The sequence below is a fragment of the Nilaparvata lugens genome, chromosome X (assembly GCF_014356525.2).
Source record: "Nilaparvata lugens isolate BPH chromosome X, ASM1435652v1, whole genome shotgun sequence".
NCBI lineage: Eukaryota > Metazoa > Arthropoda > Insecta > Hemiptera > Delphacidae > Nilaparvata > Nilaparvata lugens.
In genome coordinates, this window is record NC_052518.1 from 74,297,299 (window position 1) to 74,323,584 (window position 26,286).

Sequence of the window (26,286 nt, forward strand, 5' to 3'; positions counted from 1 at the left end):
ACTCCACATGTGCTGGAAGTTTACGTGTAATTGATTAATACAGTACCGTATCAATAATGAAATCAAATATTGGGCTTATCGAGAAGTAATGACAATCGTTCAAGTATTTAGTCTGAATCGTATCTGAAAATGACTCTTCAACATCAGTAGCAAGTTCTATTTGCACAAAAGAGGAAAATCTATACAGGTTTATTTCAACATGAAATTCAATAGTGTGTCGTCCAATAAAGTATGTAATGAAAACATTTGGGGTATGTTGGGTGTGCTCTGTAGATGTGAGATTCTCTAAAATTATAATTAGTAGATAACCCGTGTTCCGCAATGGCGGTCTAATTAAAAACTTGACCCACTGAAATATTCAAGAATTCAAAATAGGCCTATAACCATCCTCGGTAAATTAAGAATCAATATGCAAAATATTTCAAGCCAATCAGCTCAGTAGTTCTGGTGTGATGATATGTCATTCGTGAATTTCCTATCACCTACGTCTGTCTATTAGCCAATATTATTTCCTTAATTAGGCTATATTACAGATAACTCTAAAACATCAACACAGACAAATTATTATCGTGATTCACATGATACGGAAGATAATTGAATGAAGATCTAAAACTTACATGTAGGCCTACATTATTTTGCTGTAAACTTACTATAATCTTGATAGATACTATAAATTAGGATAGGAAGAGAGCTATGAGAGTTTCAGCTGCAAATCTTCCAAAAACTAGTGTGACAACCTCTTTCACCTACAAAAAGTGTTACAAAACTGTAGTGTGTTCTGTAAAATGTTATTGCCTTTATATTATATTTGCGACACGTTTCCTACAATCAAACTTCTATATTATGCATTTATAATATTTCAATCGTTAATTCATTCTTCAGAAGTTCATATTTATCAACATTTATTATGTTTCTATAAGAGAAACTATGGAATATTATAGAAACTTATAGAAGATTAGAAAAATCTATGCAATACAGGTATGACTCATCCAATTCAGGTATTAACGGTTGATATAAGTAACAGTTCACTCACAACTCAGATTACGTAGTGACAGTGAACTCTATACTAAATAGGCTATGTATCGTTCATGTACTATAGCCTACTTCAAATTATGGAACAGTACTGCGATGTACTAGAAACTCGAAACGAAGAAGCAGTATTAGGCTACAGTTCAGAATTTAGTTTTCAGTAGGCTACCTGCCAGCAAAGACAAGAAGATTCTCAGCCAAAAATCCAGTTAGTGGTGTGTCACACTCTTTTGAATTCTGATCTATTGATGCGAATTGGAATCATTGTCTACTTTTCAACTTTTTCTATCCAGAAAGGTTTAGAAGGTCCCTGCTTTGTAAATACTGCAGCTATAGTTGAATAGCTTTAGTTATACATACTAGGGATAGTGGGCAGTTGGATGAGTACTTATATATACAGGACAAAACATCTTCTCTCGCTTTCTCTATCACTTCTCTCTCTCTCCTCCCCTCTTGCTTATTCACCCGCTCTCTCTCCCGCTTACTCACTCACTCAATCTCTCACTCACTCACTCTCTCTCTCACACACTCTCACTCTCTCTCTCTCTCTCTCACACACTCTCACTCTCTCTCTTTCTGTCTCTTTTAATTATTTTTTAAAATAATTTTTTATACTTTGTAAAATTTGTTCAATAATTAGCATTACCATCAATTTATGTATAAGCCAGTAAATATTGTAACATACATAAATAAATAACTCTAATCTAATCCAATCTCTCTCTTTCACTCTCTCAATCTCTCTCTATCTCTCTCTCTCTCTCTCTCTCTCTCCTCTCTCTCTCTCTCTCTCTCTCTCCCTCTATCTCTCTCTTTCTCTCTCTGACAACTATTTGCTGAAACACGGCCGATTTATGTAGTTACATCACAATATTATATTATCGTTATTTGAATTGCTTTAAATCTTCATTCTCATTCATTTATTTTTCATACCTTGTCAAATTTGTTGAATAATTAGCAATACTGTCAATTTAATGAAATAAGTGTATAAGCCAGTGTATATTGTAACATACCTAAGTAAAGAACTAGATTTATTCTAATATAATCTCTCTTTGTCAGTTTGTCAGCCTTGATCAACAAGGAGAATTCAAACCAAAGTCTAGACTTGTTTGACCCTTGCAATAAAAGCTAAATACCCAACAAGCCATATTCGAGCTCGACTCCAACCAAGTATGTCATCTTTGAACAAGAAGGGTTTGCTGATTTCGGTTCAAGTAGAAAAATTCAATGGGATTTTGATTAGACTTGAGCGATATTCACATTATCATTCAATATTGTGACAAAGTTATATTGCTATTATGTAAATATTGCTGAACAATATTTACTTGGTAAATTATCCAATATTGTGCGAATGTTGTATTGATATTAGTATCTGAAAATGTTGAACAATATCTACATGGTATATCATTCAATACTGTGACAATGTTGTATAGATATTATTAAATATTGCTTAGCAATATTTAGTTAATTTTCAATTTAATATTGTAATAATGTTGTATTGATATTATCTCAATATTGTCAAACATTATTTACATGATATATTATTCAATATTGTGACAATGTTGTATAGATATTATTTAATATTGCTGAACAATGTTTACAAAATATATGATTTGATATTGCAAAAATATTATCCAATATTGTGCCAATGTTGTATTGATATTATCTGAAAATGTTGAACAATATCTACATGGTATATCATTCAATACTGTGACAATGTTGTATAGATATTATTAAATATTGCTTAGCAATATTTAGTTAATTTTCAATTTAATATTGTAATAATGTTGTATTGATATTATCTCAATATTGCCAAACATTATTTACATGATATATTATTCAATATTGTGACAATTTTGTATAGATATTATTTAATATTGCTGAACAATGTTTACATAATATATGATTTGATATTGCAAAAATATTATCCAATATTGTGCCAATGTTGTATTGATATTATCTGAAAATGTTGAACAATATCTACATGGTATATCATTCAATACTGTGACAATGTTGTATAGATATTATTAAATATTGCTTAGCAATATTTAGTTAATTTTTTATTTAATATTGTAATAATGTTGTATTGATATTATCTCAATATTGCCAAACATTATTTACATGATATATTATTCAATATTGTGACAATTTTGTATAGATATTATTTAATATTGCTGAACAATGTTTACATAATATATGATTTGATATTGCAAAAATATTATGACAATACTGCTACAATATTATAATGACAATATCTTTAACAATGTTGCTGAATGTTGTGGCAATAATGAGACAATATTTTTTTGCTACTTGGGTTTAAACATTCAAACATTTAAACATTTAAAACATTTAAACATTTAAACATTTGAACATTTAAACATTTAACATTTAAACATTTAAACTTTAAACATTTAACATTTAAACATTTAACCATTTAAACATTTAAACATTTGAACATTTAACATTTAAAACATTTAAACATTTAAACATTTAAACTTTAAACATTTAAACATTTAAACATTTAACATTTAAACATTTAAACATTTAAACATTTAAACATTTACATTTAAACATTTAAACATTTAAACATTTAAACATTAAACATTTAAACATTTAAACATTTACATTTAAACATTTAAACATTTAACATTTGAACATTTAACATTTAAACATTTAAACTTTAAACATTTAAACATTAACATTTAAACATTTAAACATTTAAACATTTAAACATTTAAACATTTAAACATTCAAACATTTAAACATTTAAAAGTAAGCCTACTCGACTCTGAGCTAAGAGCTTCCTGCTCTCGTTGAAATTTAATATTCCCGAGAACAAAAGGGTGAAGATAAGCCCAGGCTGCCCAGTTCGCTAAGAACATGCTGTAAGAATTATAGACTAAAGTATTTCAGCTTCTCTGTGTCATTTAGTCCACGATCATTCTCAAGTTCATTGAACTACCAAATTCCTTTCTTGGCTTTCATCCCCCAAGACTCAAACACTCTAACGCGCTTACTCTGTTTCTCCTATCTCAATCACACAATAATTCTCTCTCACTCACTCACTTACTCTCTCTCACCTTTCAAAATCTCTTTCTCCAACTGTCTTTCATTTGTTTAGAGAGTCTACAAAAGTTGGCCTTCCCTAATGACTTCAGCACGATTTTCATCCAGAACAGTAGGAATTTTACTACGTCCAGTCACAGACTTACAGTGCTAGAAGATTATACATACACATCGATTTCTACTCGTCCAATTTTGTCCGTCCTCATAAATTCTATTAGATTGAACATAACTTGATGAAGATATGATGTTGTCCATTCAATCTGGTAGAATTATAAAAACGGCAAAAAATCGATGTGCTGTGTAACTGGCTTATTTATCCTTGGTTCAATTACAGTACTTGCAAGTTATGTTTTTCCCATTATTTCAATTATCGTATATCATTCATCATCACATTTTGTGGTCACATTTGCCACTCTACTCATTGCCTTGTTATGAATAACGTTAACTACTGAACATATTTTTAAGGCTCTGCAGGAGGGGGACCATGTCGAATTGCTATCTCCATAATCGTAATGTTAATTGGGATTCCATATAACTCGGTTGATTTTCATCCGCACGCTCCGGTCAAAATCTCATTTTGAAGGTTTGTTAATTCTCTATTCAAGTTACGAGGTGAAAATTGATATTTCTTGAGAAAACATTTATATTGCTCTATTAAGTGGGAAACTTCTATGATTTTTTCCTGGCGTTTTTGATGAATATTTTGGAAATAAACGGTTTTTAAATGGAATCTAGCCAAGGAATTTATCGTTTGCAAGCCACTGAAAAATGGAGGTGACAGACCCTCACACGCACGCACAAGCGGTGCGTGACCGCCTTTAGTTGACTAAAGGCGACCGGTTTCATGGGTTCAGTTTTCCTGTAAACAATAGTTCTTACATTTCCACTCCCTTTTGAAAGTTATTCGCAGAAAGAGTTCATGTGTAAAGGGATATTGACCTGAGAGTGGACAAAATATAATCAGTATACAGAATGTTCTGAAAAAAGGTGCCCGTAAATCAGGGCGTGATTCCTCACATCAAAAGAAGAAAAAAATTATAATTAACATGGGTCCGAAAATGCTTGGTTACCAAGTGATAGAGGGTGGAAGATTTCGTCTGAATTTCTGTGCCTCTGCTGAAACGAAGCCCTACGGGTATTTGTTGGCTGTTAATTAAGATGTACAATTTAGCGTACTTTATGTGAAATGAATTGAAAAATTCATTAAAACCGTTTCCAGACCTATAGCTACAGTAATTTTTAAGATATGTGACGAAATATGCGAAACTTGGTCCCGAAAAAAGTTCCTTTAAAGTTTTTGTTAAAAAATGTCTCTCTCTCTATATATATATCTCTCCCGATCGTGTTCTAATGTGAAGAATGTTATGTTATATTCAGAGAGCTGACAATAATTTTATTGGTTGAAACACCGCCAATTTATGTAGTTACATCACAATATTATACTATTGTTTTTCAAATTGCATTCAATCTTCATTCTCATATCTAGTAAAACTCGTTGAATAAACAGCAATACTGTCATTTATAGTCTAGTAAATTAGAGCATAAGCCAGTATATATTGTAACATACTGAGACATACAAACAGGCGGCTGTAGAAGTGTGGAAACAACATTCGTCTAAATTGTCTTGCTACCAATCTATTGCTACTGCTTTGTAGTGAGATTCAATTAAAACTGTCAGCATTAGCTGGAAGGAAACAGCATTGATGCTGTTCAGAAGTATGCTGACACATCCGAGCTACTCTATGAAGTCATTCATCTTAAACTGACAGCATTGATTGAACGGAAACAGCATTGATATCATTCACGAGGTATGCTGACACTCAACCAAGTTCCTCTATAGTGAGATTCACTCTTACATGTCAGCATTAGTTGAACAAGACGAGCTTCGATGTTATTTATAAGGTACGCTGACACACAACCAAGCAGCTTTACAGTGAGATACTGTCAGCATTAGTTAAAGGTGAAACATTGATGCTATTCATGAGGAATACTGATTTTTGAAAGTGAGCCACACTATAAGTACCTGACTCGGTCAGCATCGACTGAATGGGCAACATTGATATTATTTATAAGGAATGCTGACAGTAGAAAGTGAATCTGTTCACAGTATAAAAGTGTCTAACAAGACTTTTCAGCATGGCTAGGAACATGTTTAGGCCAGTTCCTAAACCTACAACAATCAATTAGTCACAGAAGCCTGTAACTGTGAATAGATTTTTCATTGGGGGGGGAGTTCTTCTATGAAAGACTGACTATTTCCATCTTTCTCTCCTCTCCCTCTCGCGCTCTCACACTGACACAGACACACATACCTTCTTCAGAGATTTTGTACTTCTTTTTCTTTTAATCCGAACCTAGTTCTTACAAGAGGGTAATGAATCCTGAATTTACCCGGCTATCCTGCAGAGCCTTGAATCCTTTGACAACAACTATTAAGCAATTCTAAATTATTTCATCCAAATTATTGTCAAACAATTTCAATTGAGAACAATTTTTAACAAATGATATCAATAATTCTAAATGATTTGAGAGTGAAAATTATTCTCCCACAATTCTTTTCACAATTTTTTTAACACGGTAATGCTCACATGAGCTTCTTGCTTGTGTGTGAGTAATTGGGGAGTGCAATGATGATTTGATGAAATGCAAAACGACCAAGCCAATTGTCCTGCAAATGACATTTATATGGACGAGATACTTCATATCTGTTTATTAGTGAAGTATCATTAAACAATTATATAGATTATTCCAATCATCCATTCTTGAATTATTGGAAAGTACTCCCAGCAATTATTCTCACTCTACTCCAATTATTTTAAACGATTTGTAAATCGATATCAATCATCGATTCTCAAATGTACTTCCAAGCATTTCTGCAATAATTCTAAATGATTCATAAATCATTTCTAATAATTGATTATGGAATGATTTGCAAGTACTTTAAAGCACTTCTGAGTTCATTTAAAATGATACGTCAATCATTGAGTATCAAATGATTGGAGAGTACTTCCACATATTAAATAATAAGTAATATGTTTAAGTATTTACTTACTTCATGGTAATTCTGGACACTTTCAAGTACTTCACTTCAATCATTCTAAATGATTCATAAATCATTTTCAATCATCGATTATACAATGATTGGAAAGTACTTTCAAGTACTTCACTTCAATCATTCTAAATGATTCATAAATCATTTTCAATCACCAATTATAAAATGATTGGAAAGTACTTCCAAGTACTTTACTTCAATCATTCTAAATGATTCATAAATCAGTTTCAATCACCGATTATAAAATGATTGGAAAGTACTTTCAAGTACTTTACTTCAATCATTCTAAATGATTCATAAATCATTTTCAATCACCGATTATAAAATGATTGGAAAGTACTTTAAAGTACTTTACTTCAATCATTCTAAATGATTCATAAATCAGTTCCAATTACCGATTATAAAATGATTGGGAAGTACTTTCAAGTACTTCACTTCAATCATTCTAAATGATTCATAAATCAGTTTCAATCACCGATTATAAAATGATTGGAAAGTACTTTCAAGTACTTTACTTCAATCATTCTAAATGATTCATAAATCAGTTTCAATAACTGATTATAAAATGATTGGGAAGTACTTTCAAGTACTTTACTTCAATCATTCTAAATGATTTATAAATCAGTTTCAATCACCGATTATAAAATGATTGGAAAGTACTTCCAAGTACTTTACTTCAATCATTCTAAATGATTCATAAATCAGTTCCAATCACCGATTATAAAATGATTGGAAAGTACTTTCAAGTACTTTACTTCAATCATTCTAAATGATTCATAAATCAGTTCATTCACCGATTATAAAATGATTGGAAAGTACTTTCAAGTACTTTACTTCAATCATTCTAAATGATTCATAAATCAGTTTCAATCACCAATTATAAAATGATTGGAAAGTACTTTCAAGTAATTCTGAACAATTTGTAAATCATTCTCATGCAGTCATCAATTTCCAAACGATTGGAGAGGAGAGAATTTCCAATCACTTTAATAATTTTCAATGTTCAATAAATCATTTCCAAACTTATTGGTCCACAAGATCCTTCTACATTATTATGGAGATATACTCCACACTTCATGATCTGTTGAGGATACTCGAAAGTTTCAATGTTTTTCAATTTTCACTATAAGTATAGATTACTCATTAAAATCATTGGAAATTATTTTCAAGCAATTCCAAATCATTCCATTCAAATGATTCCGAATGATTGTGAATGGATTCCAATCAGAAATGAGAAAAAAACTCAATGACTTGAAATTATTGTAAATGATTTTAAAGTAATTATAATTGTCTCTTTCAAATCACTTCAAAGTACTTTAAATCAGTTGACTCCAATCATTCTAAATTATTCGTAAATCAGTTCCAATCATTGGTCTTCAAGTAATTGAAAAGTACTTCAAAGTACTTCATTCAAATCATTTTAAGTAATTTATAAATCATTTTCAATCATTGGTCTTCAAATGATTGAAAAGTACTTTAAAGTACTTTACTAAATAATTTAAGGTAATTTATAAATCATTTTCAATCATTGGTCTCCAATGACATTTCATGAAGAATTAAAAGTAATTTGAAAGTACTTTTAAATGATCTAACTTGCCCTAAAAAGAGGTGACAAATTTTAAATCACTGGCAATTAGTTTCAAGCACTTTCAAATCATTTCCTTCCTGCTTGGGTTATTCAAATTAAAATATTCCTTAAAATTCTCCTGTGAATGGCAAATTACTTATTCATTCTCTCCTGTCAGGGCAGTCTATAAACTGTCTCTGTAGCTGTATTGATTGAGTCGAGATCGACCTCTGCTAACCAATAACAGCTTGCAGACTGTCCTGAAAGGGAGCAGTGCATGAGTCACTCGCCATTCGATGAATTAATTAAATCAAATCTGCTCTAGTTCAAACAGCCCTCTATGCTTGCAACACCTCAAATGGAATATAGTTCATATACATCTGAGTAACACATCAGTTATTACTTTGAATATCTATTAAAATATTAAATATTATATATTAATATATATATATATATATATATATTAGTTTATTTTCTTCAAAGCTTAACTTCAGAGTATATCTATATGAGCGAAAAATGTAAATAAGAAAACATTATTTTCACTAAAATGCAATGATTTTTATTAAATATTACAAAAATTTAACTTCCAATTTATAACTAATTATTATATATTTTTACTTTGAACTGCTATCGTCCTCGATTTGAGCTTCATGAGGCATAGTCTCTCTGCTCTTGGTCCTGTAAAATATGAAATGTACAGTTTAGTGGGATAACTTAATTGCTGGTTATTATGAGTAAAATATAAAATTTCTCGGTAATCAATTCTCAGAATGCTGATTATGTAGCTTAAACAATTTTATAAGTTGGAGACTGATATACATACTGTAACTTTCAGGATAAGTTATTGGTTGAATACTCTACCTTTTGACATACATAAATGAATTTCAACCCCTCATAAGTGGTTGACTTAGACCTTCATAAGGACATCTCATTTACATTCATGACAGTTTGGCACACTGTCAAACGAGAGAATAAGGGGAGCATTTCGGGAGCATCTTTTGAAATGAAATGTAAAAAGTACCAAACAGATTACTAAATAAATAATCAGTTTTTCAATGTGTTCCGTTATTCATCAAAAAAGTGTTGTTTTAAGTTTTATTACTTTTATCAATCATTTCTATAAAAACTAAAACTTCAATCAGCCGCCATTTTTGATAAAAGTATCATAGAACATTTTTATTGATGTCGTCATTCTTGTTTTAAAAAGACCTTTAAAATGATTCACCACACAATGGGTGTTTACATTTTACATATCCCAGTTACAACCCCCAAGTAAACCCCTTATGTGGGGTTGGAACTCAGTTGTACATTAAAAGGTAGAGTATTCTATCAATAACTTATACTGAAAGTTACAGAATTATATCTACAACAATCTCCAAATTATTGAAGGGTTCCCATACATATGACTCACTCTGTATATGTGCATATGTATCGTTGAATTTCAAAGGTTGTTGAAAAACTGTGTTTGAAGGAGGTTCCGTCTTTGGGTAGCAGTGATTGGACTTTGGTTGCAAAAAGGCAAACATGTAGAAGAAATTTGAAAAGAGTATTGGGAGCAAGCGGTGAAGTGTACGAAACGATGAGTTCTTCTTTGATTCAAGTAACTGATTTGCAATTCCTCCACATGTATTGGGACTACTAATTTATGATTATTCCATATTTTCATAAAAGAAAGCCTTTCTGACATGATTGTTTTATTCACAAATAAGTTTATTGAATGAACTATTTTCATTTCACAACATATTGGACAATTCAATTTTCTATCTGTAAGTCAAATATTTTCTTGGATTTTTATTTTTATACTTTGAAAACATGATCAATAATAATAATTTACTAATGATGAATTTTGTGTATGTATTTATGTATGTGCCAATGACTTTGATGATACTGCTATTCCCTTATAATTGAAAAAAATGGGTTGGTTCAGGTGGTTTACACTCAAGAATAGTATAATAGTAGGTTGCCTTGATCACATAAGACGCGTGGAGAACGCAGCCTGCTATGGTGTGACGTCATGCTGCGACCTCTTGCCCCGGCTTAACAATTTAACATGCATTCAAATGTAAAAATGCCAAACTTTGAGCCCTCATAGCAAATCAACCATCAACTTTACATAGAAGTGATTGACATCAAAATGTTCAGCATTTTATCCCCTTTGAAACAATATCAAACTAATTATCAGTAAAAATCCTATAAATGTTACTGGCGAGTCTAAAACAAATCGTTTGAAGACACAATTTGATTTGATAATACCATTTCAAATACGTTTTTGTACTTCCTATTAGTTTTTTCTTCATCGTTTTAGTTCTTTCTCTTAAACAGATTCTATTCTCATTTAGAAATTTTAGCATTCCGGGCGACGATACAACTATCAATTTTCACAAACAATTGTCAAATAAGAAACAATCATTTTTAAATATTATTGGACGACCAGCATAAAATTAAATAAGTTCGCTTCATTTTGTCATATTATTGTTTAAAATAAGTCCAAAACAAATAAGTTACCAGCCTTTTCACAAATATGAATGGGTTTTACCGATTGAATATAGTGATAGATTCAAGGACTTTCTACACTTTTCGAAATGAATTATATGTTTTCAAAATACACATTGATGTGGAGCTTGTTTCTTTCTGAATTGAATAGCATATTCATATTTTTTATCAATACAGCGGTTTTTATGTGAGGAAAAAGTGATATTTGATGCGGTGTTTTGTATGTAATTCTTATGGGAAGCCGGCGTTTGCCAGCCGAGAGGTCGGAGTTTGACGTAGGCTCATGCCATCTCATCCGCGTATGTAAACGCGATTGAGGCAACCTGCTATACACTATCCTTAGTTTACACTCACCATTCTATATAAAGACCGAGTGGTACATATATGTGTCACGAGTGAAGAAACCCTGAAATTTGAGAAACTTGAGGAATTTAACGATCTTCCAGAGTAATTCAAATTACTGTTAAGGAAATATTCATTTCAACAGGTGATATGATTTGGAATGTGTGGAGTATCCTGTATTAATTGACTGGTATATATGAAGTAAACCTAATTTTTTATTGGGAGGAGTTGATTAGTCATGTGGTACATATATGTGCCACCCAGGAGCGAATGTGCTATTCCTTTATAGTCGAATATATGACATTTTTGGTTATGTAAATATGGATGTCACTTATTTTTATTGTATGTTAATTTTTATATGTTAGCAAGGTTAGCGTTTTAGGCCATATTTACACTGCACTGTAGTAGATAGCCGTATTTGTTTTTCAAACCATACCTGTAGGTATGTAAATAAAAACAGAAATTCAAGTACCCATTTTAAAATTGGCATATTTATTTTTAGAAATAAAAATATTAGAATAATATTATTTTTATTTTTCGTTGATTTCTATTTTCAAGTATTATTCAAAAGTAGCCCTAATGAAAAAAGACTATAGGTATGTTTTTTCCCAGTAATGCGTTCACACTAACTCACTCAAAGTTGCAACCATATTAGTCCAGTCAATATAGACATGAAAAAGAGGGCCTGCTAGCAATTTATATTTTATTTCTGATTTTTATACCTATATTTTTTTAAACATCAATGAAAATTAAACTTGAACTTTCAGCAGTAAAATTATAAAAACATTTTGGGACATGCTATTCATTATCAAAATTTGGGAATAAAATAGTTTTGGGCAAAGCCTGCTATTCTTTCCAAATTATATTTATATGATTTTTGATTGTATCCACAAAAGGATAAATATATTCAGAACCAACCAATATTTTCATGATAAATAATTGTCTTGTTCTATATAGATAGAGTGGCCCAAAAACCTTGTATTTTTGATAAAATGGATATTTTTAGAAAATATTTTTTTAATAGTTCAACAATACTATGAAGAATCTATCCTCTAAATCTCAAGGATTTATCTTTCACCGAATTTTAAATGTTCTGTCCCAAAAATTTAAACTTTAGGCTCTCATATCTCAAAAAGTAATGATCGGAAAAAAATTTTTCCTGAGAATACCTTTTCATTTTGATAGCTTGATGATATACAAACCGAAAAACTTTAAAAAATTTCACCAGTATAAATTTTATTTTTAGCCTTTGCACAACCTTAAACCGACTCTAGCCGCGGTTCACACTTCTGCCAGTTCACTCATTCGTCAAACTTCTTGTAACATATCCAATGTACCTTAGAACAAGAATCAATAATTCTAAAATTTGAAATTTTGAGACAAGAGCATTTAAAAAATTGAATTATTGTTTCTTGTTCTAAGGAATTTCTTCCTTCTTCTAGAGTGCAAATCTTTAAAGAAACAAAAAATTTTGACTCATAACCTCAATATTTGGACTAGTTTTCAATCAATAATTCTAATTTTGTAATTTACTGTTGAGGGCAAATGTCTGTTTGTAATAGGTTAATTCAAATAGATGACTAAATATTATTTGTTACTTGGGGCATAAGATACATTTAATCTTCACCGTGGGGTCCCATCTGACCGAATCCCAAAAGGTCGAAGAGTATACTTTCCCATATAGTCGAATCTCATCTAGCCGATGAGATTCAATCAATTGCGACAAACTACAACATGTTTCTATCAAATGGGATTTGACTGCTTGAGAATCGGTCAGATGGGAAAATCAAATTTTCGACCTTTTGCGACAGTTGAGATTTTCGGCCAAATGAGATTACTATTAAAACTTTTTGATCATTTGGGATTCGACCATTTGGGAAAGTTCAAGTTTTAGTGGCATGTCAAATGACCGATTCCCATTTGGCCGAAATTATTATTTTGTTGCAAAAGATCGAAAATTGAAGATTCCCAAATGGTAGAATTGAAACTTGTATTTTCCCAAATGGTCGAATCCCAAATGATCGAAAAGTTTTAATAGTAATCTCATTTGGCCGAAATCTCAGCTGTCGCAAAAGGTCGAAAATTTGATTTTCCCATCTGACCGATTCTCAAAAAGTCGAATCCCATTTGATAGAAAAATGTAGCAGTTCGTCGCAAATGGTCGAATCCTATTAGGTAGAAGAGTTTTGTTTTCCCATATGGTCGAATCTCATCTAGCCGATGAGATTCGATCATTTGCGACAAACTAAAATATTTTTCTACCAAATGGGATTCGACTGTTTGAGAATCGGTCAGATGGGAAAATCAAATTTTCGACCTTTTGCGACAGTTGATATTTTCGGCCAAATGAGATTACTATTAAAACTTTTCGATCATTTGGGATTCGACCATTTGGGAAAGTACAAGTTTCAATTCTACCATTTGGGATTCTCCAATTTTCGATCTTTTGTGACGAAAAATATGATTTTCCCAACTGACCGATTCCTAAATGGTCGATTCCTATTTGGTAGAAAGGTTTTATAGTTTGTCGCGAATGATCAGATCGAAATCGGGATCTACTGATTGCGCTCACAATGCGTTGAATTGCGCCCAACTGGATGTAGAAGCCCATAGCACTGACTAGAGGAAACTCTGACGGCTAGATTCGTAGTTCAGCCGCAGCAGGCCTTTGCTCCCGGCATCCTTCAGTCTCCCTTCTCGGCTTTAGGGGTTGAATTTTCTGGCGCTCTCTAAAAGTTGTTGAGTAGTTATATTTGAAAACTGAATAATTTATAAATTAAAAATTTTATTATAGATATTTTAAAAGTAGGCTACTGTAGTCATTTTTAATGAGAATTTTGTTATGAAAATACTTAAATTCTGAATAAGACTATGAAAAATTTTAAATTTAAATCGAATAAATTTAATTTTAAATTCAATTGAAAGTTTTGAATTGAAAAATTAAGATTATAGGTCCTTATCATTAATAAAAAAAATTAGATTGAAATATCTTTTAGTAGAAATGTGTCTATTCTCCACTTGTGGGATGAAATAATATATTTATTACTAGCTGGCCCGGCGAACTTCGTACCGCCAAATAGTTGATGCATCTCATGACAAACTTTAGCTGGATGCACACCTCAAAATCTATAACCCATACAAACAATCCTCAAATCCAGACCATCCTATAATTTTTATTGACCAAATAATCAGTTCATCATACTCTACCATGTGCGTGTACGATGAAATCATAACTGACAGATTAATTGATCACGCATATCATTAGCATATAATCGACGTTTCAATCACGCATATCACGCATTCAATCACGCATTTAAACATTTGAACATTAAATCATTTAAATATTTAAACATTTAAACATTAAGAGAAATGCCAAACCGTCGACTTGAATCTTAGACCTCACTTCGCACGGTCAATAAAAGAATAATCCACTACTTCATGTAGGGAATTAGAACTGTGTGTTTGAACTCAATGAGGCATTGCAGTATAAGTTATGTCTGTGCTACTATGAAACTCAAAACAGCTGTTATGTTTTCTCAATAAAGACATCTCTCAGCTTTTATTTTTAATCGCTAAATCAATATTCAATCTATCTTCTTCTCTTCTTCTCCTTCTTCTTCTTCTTATTATTATTATTATTTCTCTTCATCTTCTTCTTCTTCAGCTCCTCCTCCTCCTCCTCCTCCTCCTCCTCCTCCTCCTCCTCCTCCTACTCCTCCTCCTCCTTCTACTCCTCCTCCTCTTTCCTCCTCATCCTCTTCCTAAGTCCCAACATACTGAAATCACACCACAGCCCAAACTACCGAGCCTAAAAACTTTAATTTTTGCACAACTTGTTTATGGTAGCCTCAAGACATCCACTAAGAAAGGATTTTTTCAATTTTCCCCCCTGAGGAAGCTGGGGCCCCGCCAAAAATGTTACACACACACACACACACACACACCACACACACACACACAACACACACACACACACACACACACCACACACACAAACACACACACACACGATAGTTTCCTGAGATGGTCTCTCTTTGATAATAATCTCATGATTATTATACGTGAACAGAAAATTGAGAGAAACCTAGTATATCATCATTGTATCATTGAATTCTCTTCAGCTTGATCGATTTTAAAGCTACATTGAACTCAAAAAATAAGCGACTTGACACAATCATTGTACAATGATGAGTATGAAATACATTGATTTCCATGATCAATGTACAGAGCTATTCTGAAGAATAATTAACATCTGGAGTGATCCGTGGTCTAGTGGATAGAGTGACACTCATATTATTTAGAGATCCGTCAATAGGGAACTAACTCGGGATAAATAAGTAATGTCAATAGGTTTTCAATTTTCGATAGGTTTAATTCTCTTAATCTTCAATAGGTTTTCAATACTCTTCAATAATTGAGAAAGCTCATTATGATTAGAAAAGAGAGCCAAACTCCAGCGCAATTTGAATGAGATTTGAGTCTTTCACATTCCGTATTTTGTAAATGAGAACTACTCCCATTATAGATGAAGTTCACGTATGTTAATTTCTATCATGTAACACAAGTTTGAAAATATTCTCAACTTCATATTTTCTGGTAAATGAATGTAATATAAATGAAATGCAATTTCTAAGAGATTTCTTCAATTTCTTTTGTGGAGGGTAAATTCTCCTAATTTCAGAAAACTTTCCTGGGCTCGAATAATTTTATTCTATTCAGACAATACCATCTAAATAGAGAATTCTTTCAAATTAAAGGATCTCAATCCGACTTGAAATGTAGACAATTTCACCTCTCACAAGTTCAATAATTTGTCTTCTACATTATATCAATCTTCAACGACATTGATCAGCTTTAGAATCCAAGCCAGTTTTTATAATTCTTATTGATTACTGAATAATAATCACTGAGACTTCACTTGAAATGTTAACATGAGAGAAATTTCGTCAATTCTATGTATTTCAAAACAAACTTCTCAATTTGAACATAGCCTACTAATCCGAATAAAAAGAAGATTGCATATATACTCTAGAAATGATCTCTTAATATAATAGACAACTCCTGATACATCACACTATTATTATACAAGTAACTCAAGTATATCAAGCTCTTGATATTAGTATCAAGTTCTACAATTATAATAGAGTGTGAAGTTTTCTTGTTCCTCGAGAATAATTGAACTCTCGTTTTTATTAGTTTAATCACAATTGAAAGTTCATAATTTTACATAGTATGATCTATCAATACTGAGGGTTCCTCTTTTGTTAATTCTCCCCTATGTTTTCTTTCTCATACATAATTATTATCTATTTTAACTGAATACTCTCAGTAATACAACTTTATTACAATCATGTGAAACATCTGAAACTGTGGAAATTCCATATACATTCCTTACAGCTTATACAACAAAATTGTGTCAGAATTTTTATAATTTGAGAACTTTTATATTGAAATGTACAGTGAACCATATCAAAAGTGAACTTAGCTAAATCCCGAGCTCGGAAACCGGCCCTTGAATAGAGAATTCTTTCAAATTTAAAGCTTTCAATCTGACTTGAAATGTAGACAATTCTACCTCTCACAAGTTCAATGATTGTTTTATACATTATATCAATCTCCAACTGCATTAATCAGCTTTAGAATTCAAGCAAGTTTGAAATAACTCTTATCGATTACAGAATAATGATATTATTGAGAGTTCACTTGAAGTGTTAACATGGAATAAATTTCGTCAATTCTATGAATTTCAAAACAAACTTCTCAATTTGAACATAGCCTACAACTTTACTTATCAGAATAAAAAGGGAGATTGCATATAGTATACTCAAGAAATGATCCCTTACTATAATAGACAACTCCTGATATATCACACTCTTATTATATCAAGTTCTACAATATCATAATACAGTGTGAAGTTTTCTTGTTCCTCGAGAATTATTGAAGTCTCGTTTTTATTATTTTGATTACAATTGAATGTTAATTCATTATTTTACATAGTATGAACTCATAATACAAAGCATTCCTCTTCTGTCAACTCTACCCTATGTTTCCCCTTTTGAAAATAATTATTATTTATTTTAAGTGAATACTCTCAGTAATATAACTCTATTACAATCAAGTGAAAAATCTGAAGCTGTGGAAATGCCATACTTATTCCTTGCAGCTTATATAATAATATATTGTGTCAGTGTTTCAATAATTTGAAAACTCTTATATTGAAATGAACAGTGAACTCTAAAATTATTCTAAACACAATCTACAATAGCCATGTTGCTTCAAATTGTAGAGAGTTCTAGCTTCTCTTCCTTAGTTTTGCTGTAAACATCACGGGAGAGGTACGAGGTTTTTGAATCATTGTTATGTTTTTGAATAATAACACGTGGTGTGGAGAGTGCAGGGAATCCGTAATATAGATCTCGCAGAAGAAGGTACCACCGAATCAACGTTATATTAGTAGACAGAAGGTTGATCACTCACAGGTGTGAGATTCAAAGTGATGGGGGGAACGCCAGCGTGACGTCACGTGTAGTAAATAAGTGATGAGTAACTACACTGAGCATACAGTTTATTCATTGTAGCTTCAAATACATCATCGTTCAACACCCTTACAATTCAGATAGAACATTGAAATTCTCTGTACTCATAGCGAATGAATCACCGATTCTAATAATGTAGATTAATATACATGAATTTGAAGTCAATTCAAATTGTATGAATAAAATAAAGTTGGAAGTTTTCCAAAATTTCAAAAACGTGATATGAAGAAGTTAATAAGCTAGAAAATTCTAAATTTTTTGGGTAGGCAAGTTTTGTTAGCGAGAAAGTTGAATTTTGTATTCACTTGCATGAATGTACAAACTGAATGTATTTCTTCTTATTTCTTCGCTCCTCACTAGCAATTTTCATTCTCTCGTTCATGTAACTGGGTCTAATAAAAGTTCTTGTCCGCGCAAATTTTCGTAAGATTCTATCATTAACTTCTGGGAATGTTTTTTTTTAAATGTTTACATATTTTCCAATCACTTGTTTTGTGTTTGAGACCGTATTTCCGTGAATTTTCATAAATATGTCATTCGCTTGTTGAATGATCCTTGAATTCATCAGTAGGACATGTTAAACCTCCTCTACTCAAGGCTTCAATCCAATTACTGTTCGAGTACATTGCTTCTTTGTACTAAGAATCAGCATCTTTATGAATTACATATCTCGCAACATATTTCAGGGCTTCTTCTTCTTGTGTGTTCAACAAGGTACCTTCATAATTTCATTCAAAACTGCAGCTTAAATGTTTGCCTTCATCGTATCTAGTTTCTTCTTCTGCTTCTTGGAAAGGAATTTTTAAAGCATTGTACTAGTCAGAAAATTTTATCCATCTTCTTCTACATCACTTCCAGTGGAAATAGAGGGAAGATTTGCCTCAATAATCAAACTTTTCAATCTATTTTTGAATTCCACTGGTGTTGGATGAGAGTATTGGTTTCCAATCCCCCTTATTCTTGAGAAGAAATTCTCCAACACATCATGATTCAGCTTATGGGTAAGGATGAATTCCAAACCATATGACTTTTGTAGATAATTGAAGAGTCCCTTCATAGATGATATTGTCATCAATATCCCTTTTTGGAATGGCATTGATGATTTTTTACTTCCCATCCTTATTTCAAAAATCAATTCTTCCATTCGATTCAATATGCATTCTTGCTCAGTCAACTCAACACCAGATGCACTATGCCACGGTTTTCTTCGATCATTCACAAATCTAGAAATCATCATATCAAAAAACTTATCAACCAATTCATGAAAATCACTCCATTCAGGATTTTTTGAATGTTTCAATTTGAGGAGAGTTGCTGAATGGTGTGAAAATAATTGAACCGCCAAGCTGACCTTCTATCTCATATTTCCACAAACTTCCAAATGTAAATTCTTCAATTTTGGAGCTGGCTTCAGTCTATCTCCTTCTATGATGCTCTTGATATTATTTTTCTCCAACACTTGACCTTTGGGAAAATTTATTCCATGATCAAGGAAGTTGTTCCTGAGCAATTTCAGGAGATGTAACACATCATTAAATACCAATATATGATGAGAGGTGATTGATGGGTGATTGAAGAATGATTTTGCAATTGTCACATTCAATGAATTCCATAGACTTTGGTTCCCTCCGCCCATGTCATTCACTACACTAACAACTTTGAAGTCCGATTTTTGTAGTTCAGAAATAAATTCAAAAAGAATATATTTTGTCATTTTTTGATCAAATGCATAATATATTATTTGCTTCCATTTCCTACATAGACTATGCTACTGTTAAAGATTCTAAAATGTTTTGGGAGATAGTACGCAAACTGAAAGGAATTCAGTCAAAAAAAATCCTAATATTAGTGCAGATGAGTGGATATATCATTTTAAACGGTTATACACACCTGAATGATCAAGTGGACCAATAATGTATGCTGAACCACTTATCAATAGTGATGCGCTTGATAGGATAACTAGTTATGATGAGATAGATATATCCCTGAAAAGGCTTAAAAACGGAAAAGCGCCAGGAGAGGATAGGATCCCTCCTGAATTTTACAAAAAAGCACCTTTAGAATTCAAGGATATATGTATTTATTCAAGGATGTATGTATTTTTCAACAGAACTTATGACGAATGTACGTCCCCTGAGTCTTTTAATAAAACAATAATATTTCCCCCTACATAAAAAGGCGACACCAAGAATCCTAATAACTATAGAGCCATATCGTTCACAAATTCCGTTTATAAAGTATTTGTAGGAATACTATTAAAAAGATTGGAGGATTGGGTTAGAATGAGAAAAATTATCTCCGAGAATCAGGCGGGTTTTAGAATTGGGTATTCTGCCGTAGATAACATTTTTGTCCTGCATAGCTTGATAAAATATTTCACTACTGTACAGCGTAAAAAAATATACTGTTTTTTCATTGACTTCCAAGCTGCTTATGACTTTATAGACAGAGAAGCACTGTTCTATAGACTTCTTGAGATAGGAATCTCCAGTAAATTCGTAGGAATGATTAGAGCTTTATATAGAAACGCGTCCTCCTCTGTATGGTGTGAAAACGGGTTAACAAGGAGTATTAGATTTGAGAGCGGATTAAAACAGGGCTGCCTACTCTCTCCAATTTTGTTCTCGATTCTCACGCATGATATTTGTGAATGTGTAGGTGGAGGATTGAGGGTGGGGAACTCTAAAATTAATTCCCTTCTTTATGCAGATGATTTAGTGATATTTTCTGATAATATTGGGGAGTTACAAAGTATGATAAATAGGCTGCAACAGTACTGTTTTCGATGGAACTTAGTATTAAACAAAGATAAATCTAAGATTATGGTTTTTAGGAAAGGAGGTAGATTAAGTCGAAATGAAAAATGGTACTATGGTGAGGATCCCATTCAAATTGTAAATGAGTATAAATATCTAGGGGTTACGTTCATTCCCACTTTGTCCCTCAGCAAACATTTTTCAAGTAAGCTAACATCAGCAAGATACGGTATTAATAGTTTATGGCGGAAGTTTATAGGCAGCGAAGATGTACCGTTATCCACTAAATGGCAAGTTTTCGAGACAGTGAGTAGAACAACTATCACGTATGCTGGTCAGGTGTAGGGGTATTAACGTAGGGAGGATGTACAATGTTTCAATAGATTTTTCATGAAACGAATGTTCGGGTTACCGCAGAATACGCCCAACTATATTCTATATTTAGAAAGCGGGAGGGATATTATGTGGCTACAGACCCTAAAAATGCATTTCAAATACATATTAAAAGCACTTGCATTACCTGACCATAGATTCCCTAAAATATTAACAAGCTTAGTGGTACAGAGTAATAGTGGCTGGTGTAGTGAATGGAAAAAATTATTTAATCAATTTAATGAGGGATGGGTGGACCCTATAACTCAGCCAAATCGGTGGGGGATGACATGCGACAATATAATTGATAAAATTCGCCGTAATGTACTGGGAACTTGCTGGGAGAAAGCTTCAAATTCTCAGTTTCATCAAATATATTATACGTTAAGAACCAATAACGCAGTTATGAAAGATTATTTAAACGACTCAAATAAAAGAAGGATGATTAGCATAATTTTCAGAGCGAGAGGATCATTATTACCCTAGCTATATTTGTTCACTATGTAATAGTCAAGAAATTAAAGACATTTATCATTTTATAGGAAAATGTAAGGTGCTATCAGAGTACCGAGTAAAATGGTTTGGAAGCTCGGTGATAACGGATGAAATGGTCCAAGAGTATTTAAATGGTAAAAACTGGAAAGGTCTAGCGGGATATGTGAATGTAAAATTGAGATATAGAAAGCTCCTTGTGGATGAATTTAATTTCTAACGCAGCACCGGTGATAAATTGATGTAAGGTATGTAGAAGTATGATAAATCAGGCACCAGAATACTGAGTGTAATTCATGGAAACGTACGTAAAATTATTTATTTATTTATTTATACGTGGATACAATAACAAATCATATAAATATGATTGGGAAGGAACAACAGGCTTGGCCCAAAACTATTCCATTCCCAAATTTTGATTACATGTCCAAAAAATAGGTTATGTTTCTTCTGTAAGAAGTTCAAGCTCAACTTTCGTCCAAAAATAAATATGAGATACAAATTTTTTAAATTTAGAGAAATTAAAACACCAAATTATAGTTAAATATTACACTTAATTATCACTGCACATTGAATTAATTAAATTATTTTATGAATTTTGAAGCCAAAAATACACACAAATTCTCACTAAGAACAGCATTAAACCATGAAGACATATATTTTCTTCTTCTTCTTCTTCTTCTTCTTCTTCTTGTAAGTGTGTGCCAAGTTTTTTCGTGATCGGATATGGCATGTAAAATCTAGGGGCGCAGCTCATACATTCATGCCGGCTCAACTCAACAAATTCTGAGCGCAATCGGTAGAACCGGTTTTTCTTTTTCCTTCTCCAGTTTCTCACTCGGCTATCGGTCTGATGGGATTCGATCATTTGCGACAAAATTCAAAACTTTTCTACCAAATGGGATTCGTATTTTGCGACAAACTACAAAACTTTTCGACCTAATAGGATTCGACCATTTGCGACGAACAGCAACATTTTTCTATCAAATGGGATTTGACTGTATGAGAATCGGTCAGATGGGAAAATCAAATTTTCGACCTTTTGCGACAGTTGAGATTTTCGGCCAAATGAGATACATTACTATTAAAACTTTTTGATCATTTGGGATTCAACCATTTGGGAAAGTACAAGTTTCAATTCTACCATTTGGGATACTTCAATTTTCGATCTTTTGCAACAAAATAATAATTTCGGCCAAATGGGAATCAGTCATTTGACTTGCCACTAAACTTGTACTTTCCCAAATGGTCGAATCCCAAATGATCGAAAAGTTTTAATAGTAATCTCATTTGGCCGAAAATCTCAACTGTTGCAAGAGGTCGAAGATTTAATTTTCCCATCTGACCGATCCTCAAATAGTCGAATCCCATTTGATAGAAAAATGTTGTAGTTCGTGGCAAATGATCGAATCTCATCGGCTAGATGGGATTCGACCATATGGGAAAGTATACTTTCGACCTTTTGGGATTCGACTATTTGCGACAAAATACAAAACTCTTCTACCTAATAGGATTCGACCATTTGCGACAAACTACAACATTTTTCTATCAAATGGGATTCGACTGTTTGAGAATCGGTCAGATGGGAAAATCAAATTTTCGACCTTTTGCGACAGCTGAGATTTTCGGCCAAATGGGATTACTATTAAAACTTTTCAATCATTTGGGATTCGACCATTTGGGAGAGTACAAGTTTCAATTCTACCATTTGGGATTCTTCAATTTTCGATCTTTTGCGACAAAATAATAATTTCGGCCCAAATGGGAATCAGTCATTTGGCATGCCACCATCTTTACAAGCATTCACATTCAGTTAATACTAACATATAAATCATTGATAGAACTATGTAACTTAGTTCTGCAGCTGCACTTCTGACCCAATTTTTCTTGTGACTCAAGTCTCCAATATGGTTCTTTGAAAATTACTATACTAATTTGCAGCTTGTTCTACAATAAATTTTTGCTTCATATGAAATTAAAAATCTAAGCCTATTCAATTATAAAGTTATCATTTTAAAATCTTAAAACTGCTTTAGTAATTTTTGAATATATTGTAGGGAAGTTTGGTTGTAAAGGTTGTTTATGAAGTTGTTTTTGAGGTTGTAAAGTAAGTTGTTTATGAATGGTGAAAGAATTGATTCTTGAAGGAAATAGTATAGTGCAAATTACTGAAAATGGTTTCCATCAGATGTAGAAAGGAGTTTCAAATCTAAAACTGTATTTGGCAGCATATTCGTCTCTCATGGTGGATTTTGATATATGCATCTGCAGTTCTATTCCCACCTTTGCCTGAAATCAAATGATACATTAAATGTATGAAAGCGATTTTCTAATTGAAGGAATTTTATAAGTGATAGTGAATAATATAACAATAAACCAATACAAGAGAGTATTCAAGGACCTTACATAGTACTGAACTAATTATCAAATTGTAGCCTATCAATGAGAATGATTGCTTCTATTTACAATTTATTTAAAGTATTTCTCAAGGGGGTGATTTTATACTGGTCATATTGGAATAAATATGGTTTAATCTAATCAAAATATTAAAAAAAATTAGTTTAAAATGTAACTATAGTTCCTAATAAATATAACTAATAATTAGTGGGTAGGCCTATTATGGTGTTATGAATAGTTCTATTATTGTAACATTTTACAATAGCTTCTTTTATATCATAACCATCCATGATATTAAATCAATCTATTATAATATTACTGAATCATATAATCACTAGCTTAAAATGTATTGAATCATGAAATTAAAACCACTAACTTAATAGTTTTTTTAGAAGTTTGAAGTTAACCAACAATGGTAACAGTTTAATCAACTGTTAGTGTTTAGAAATGATAAACATTTAACTTATACACACTAAAAATTGCAATTACTGTTATATTAGGGTTATTAATAGGGCCTGACATAAAATCTTAAAACTGCTCCAGTAATTCTTGAATATATTGTAGGTAGCCTAAGTTTGTTTGTGAAGGTTACAAGTAAGTTTGTTTATGTATGTTGAACAATTTGATTATTGAAGGAAATAGAGTGCAACTTACTGAAAATGGCTTTCATCAAATGTAGAGAGGAGAAGAACTTTTTTCAAATCTAATCCTTGGCATCATATTCATCTGTCATGGTGGATTTTAGTATAATATGTATCTGCAGTTCTATTCCCACCTTGGTCTGAAATCAAATGGAACATTACATGTATGAAAGCAATTATCTAATTGGAAGAAATTTTGGCTAAAGTGCACGTCCAGTGCCAACATACCTGTCATCAAATTTTTTTGGTTGGGATCGATTTAGTATTTATATTTTTGGGCACAAAATCACAAAAATTAAATGGCGGTCACTATTGTTTTCAAAATAAACTAAGTTCAAAGTAGCACAACTTCACATGCATTTAACCTATAAGTAGGGTTGCCACCCGTACTATATTATAAAGTATTGTACTTTATTTGGAGGTCTTGTACTTTATACTTTGTAAGCAAGATAAAGTACGCAAAAATACTTTATTTTGCTCAACAAAGTACTATATAATAAAGTAAGTGGAAATCAAAACATTTTATAGTGTGGTCCACGTTATAATGACAGTATTTGATTAACTTTGGTGTTGCTACCCTCGTCTATCATTCGACAAAGCAGGTAGTAGTACTATCCTTTTCTAGCTCCACAAAGATGCAAATTATGTTTTTGACTATGTAGATATATAATTAATTGAGGCAGAGAATAGGCAACGTTATTCTTCTATCTTTATCCACTGTCATTATAACGTGGACCTCACTATAGATTAGTAGATTGGCGGAGACTGTCAGATTTAAACTAAATATTGGCTACATTTTTTCAGTGCATGTGATGCTGATGAGTTCAAGAATTTGTATAAAGTGGTTTCATATTTACTCTCTATCCCTGCCACTTCAGCATTTGTGGAATGGGTTTTTTCTGTGATGAATAATAAGTGAAGAGATGAGAGGAGCAAAGCATTTTTGAATCTCATAAGAAATAATGAACTAATGATTTACTTATTTCAATTTGAATGTTGATTGCAAAGATGCTTTGCAACTCTTCACCAGTAGCAACTATTTATTGATGATGGCCAAAAGCAATAAGGAATATATTGTCAAGAATAACTAATTGATTTTTTATTAAATTTAAAATTCATTATTGAACTCATTTTGTATTCCATTATATCCATGTATTGTATTTTGAATATCCATTCAAAATTACTTTATTTGCATGTTCTACTTATAAGAGTTATTAAAAACATAAAGCTTCCTTTATTTATTTTTTCCAGGAGCACATTCGAGCTCTAGAATAAAAAAAAAATACTACTCAATAATCAGCCTTGTTGAGCACTTGATAGGAGAAAACCATAGATATATTGATATGAATGCTAATATGAAGATTTTAAACGTTGGAAGCAAAAGCAGTAAATTAAATCAATGTAAAAGAAGATTTCATATCTACACTACAGCAAAATTAAATAGTAATAAACTAATAAATATCATTCAATTCGATTTAGATGATCCCATTTTTGATAAAATTATGCTAACCAATAAATAGAAAAAAATATGGAGGATAGTCTTATA

The 26,286-nt window shown here is 31.9% G+C and overlaps 1 long non-coding RNA gene across 1 annotated transcript in view; it reads right to left on the reverse strand.

The window, feature by feature from the left end:
* The window catches only part of LOC120354443, a 51,767-nt gene extending 26,896 nt beyond the window's left edge, over nucleotides 1-24,871 (reverse strand). Inside the window, exon 1 of the long non-coding RNA XR_005573031.1 lies at nucleotides 24,754-24,871. This is a non-coding gene — a long non-coding RNA (uncharacterized LOC120354443). The remainder of the gene's footprint in view (nucleotides 1-24,753) is intronic.
* Nucleotides 24,872-26,286: the final 1,415 nt, after the last annotated feature.